The sequence below is a fragment of the Coenobita brevimanus genome, chromosome 100 (assembly GCF_032717465.1).
Source record: "Coenobita brevimanus isolate Jiangsu-jjx chromosome 100, ASM3271746v2, whole genome shotgun sequence".
In the NCBI taxonomy this organism is placed as follows: domain Eukaryota; kingdom Metazoa; phylum Arthropoda; class Malacostraca; order Decapoda; family Coenobitidae; genus Coenobita; species Coenobita brevimanus.
The window spans coordinates 3,675,001-3,677,500 of record NC_137053.1 but is presented as its reverse complement, the minus strand read 5'-3'; the positions used below and the strand labels follow the sequence as shown (position 1 = coordinate 3,677,500).

The following is a 2,500-nucleotide window of genomic DNA, read 5'->3' as shown; positions in this document are numbered from 1 at the left end:
AGGCGTTCCGCGTCACCAACGCCACTTAGCATACAGGTTGGCATACAGGCATATCTACAGGCATATACAGGACATTAACAGGGGCACAGAGGCGACGGGGGCATGGTAGTAGCCCTAAAAATCACCCTTAACATAAAATGACAGTAAGATCGCTCCAATATTGCACGTTAAATTAATTCAGTACGAAGTTGTTTTTTAAAAATTCGCCTTTAATGTCTTTCCGAAAACGCGTCCGGATTCGTCAGTATAAGGACGGGGGGAAGGGGGAGGGGACATTTTTTGTCCGACTGTACTGTGTGCCTAGCTGTCCTTAACCCCTTCCATCTGGTGATTTATTTTAAGATATGGTAGGATCTTAAACAGGGGCCAGGTTAGTCAGTCACTCCCGAAGGATTTTCACAGAGGAGGGGGGGGGACATTTTATAGCCTGATTGTACGGTATGCCACGCGACACTTAACCCCTTCCATCCGGTGACTTATTTTTTTATGTGGTAGGGTCTTAGCAGCGGCCAGGTTAGTCAGTTACCCACCAATGATTTTCACACAAGGCACGTCACTCAAGCCGATCCCCATATGGCCCTGCATCTATCTGTGTATCCATCTATCCATCTATCTATCCATCCATCTATCCATCTATCTATCCATCCACCTATCCATCTATCTATCTATCTATTATCCTGGCTATCATCTAATTATTTTCAACTCTTCCAGATCTCTACTATACACCTTGCACTCTAACCTGGTCTAAAATTGCCAACTCTCCATCTTGAATATTGAGTTGTAACGAGTTTAACACTAGATTATGATGCTAGTCATGAAGAAGTGCAATGGGGAGCATGAAGAGACTATTATTATTATTTTTACTATTATTATTATTATTATTACCAGAATCATCCTCAATCATCATCGATCATCATCATCATCATCATTGTCATCATTATTATCAATATTATTATTATTATTATTATTATTATTCCAAACAAGCTCTAAACTAAGCAAAAACTTCAATCTCCTAACAAGACGATTTTAACAGACGATTCTCAACACCATAATTAACGTCACGGAAGAAAATGGAAGGAAAAAATCACGTAATTATCCTCACTAATTACAGGTTAATTTATTCACTAATTACTCTTACAGGTTAATTTATTCACTAATTACTCTTACAGGTTAATTTATTCACTAATTTACCTGCCACTATGATCATTTTTTCCATTTTTTTGATTTTATTTAATATTTTCACATAATTATTTTGTTTGTCTAAAAATAATACTGGATGATTAATGTGTATATTTTTCTCTAAAACTTTGGTTAGAGATTTTTATTTGTCAGATTTATTTATTTATTTTTTTTTTTTAACTCGCCAACTCAAAATATTCTTTTTTTTTTTGTAATTTTCATCGTTCGAAACCAAGTCTCTCTCTCTCTCTCTCTCTCTCTCTCTCATCAGTATCAAGTCACTGCTCTTCTGCATCCCTTCCACATTGCGGCGGGCAGGCAGCATCCACTCAACTACACACACACACACACACACACACACACACACACACACACATTAATTTCACAAGAAAAATATTTTGATTAAAAAACATGACTACATCTATCGAAAGAGAGAGAGAGAGAGAGAGAGAGAGAGAGAGAGAGTAAAAAAAAACCTAATGGGTGGCAACTACTTCCTAAACCATTACCGCTGTAAATAATGGGGCGATTAACCTCCTCCTTTTAGAGAGAGAGAGAGAGAATCCAATTTGGTACATACATAATTCGTTGTCGTGGTGTGGAATGTGAAAGTGTGTGTGTGTGTGTGTGTGTGTGTGTGTGTGTGTGTGTGTGTGTGTGTGTGTGTGAGAGAGAGAGAGAGAGAGAGAGAGAGAGAGAGAGAGAGAGAGACCATTATCAATACAGTACAATAAAATATATCTATCTACTTCTGTCTATCTATCTATCTATCCAGTCCTTTTCTTTTCCATCAGCAACGTAGGGTTTCGGGGCTAGGCGACTCAATCCCTATCTTTAAGGCGAGGGTGACCAGTGCGGAATCCCCTGAGTAGCATTAAATGAATAAACTCTAACCAACCCTCGGATGCAAACCCTTACGGCTTCTGGAACGCCTTAACCCACTAGACCACCAGATGCCCATTTGGTGATATGGTTACCACCCAACGTAATAAATGGTTGCCGGGATTACAGGACATCATCTGACTTTTCGTCCAGTGCACAGTGAAGATTACACCACATCAAATGAGTGGATGGTGGCTGGCCTCACCTACCGCAATAAAAAATGAACATACAGGTCACACACAGACACACACACACACACACACACACACACACACACACACACACACACACGAAACAAAGCCGCAATAAATAAGAATAACAGCCAGAAGCAAAAACCATTAAATAGAAAACGGAGACAAAAAAAAAGAAAAAAGAAAAAAAACAGAAAACGACGTCGAGGGAAGGGATAGCGGTATGTGGGAGGGGGGAGGGGGAGGGG

At 39.6% G+C, this 2,500-nt stretch overlaps 1 protein-coding gene across 1 annotated transcript in view; it reads left to right on the top strand.

Annotated features, from left to right (window-relative positions):
• LOC145414709 (neuroligin-3-like) overlaps positions 1-2,500 on the top strand; it is a 427,942-nt gene that overhangs the window by 112,574 nt on the left and 312,868 nt on the right. The gene's annotated exons all lie outside the window — the stretch shown is intronic.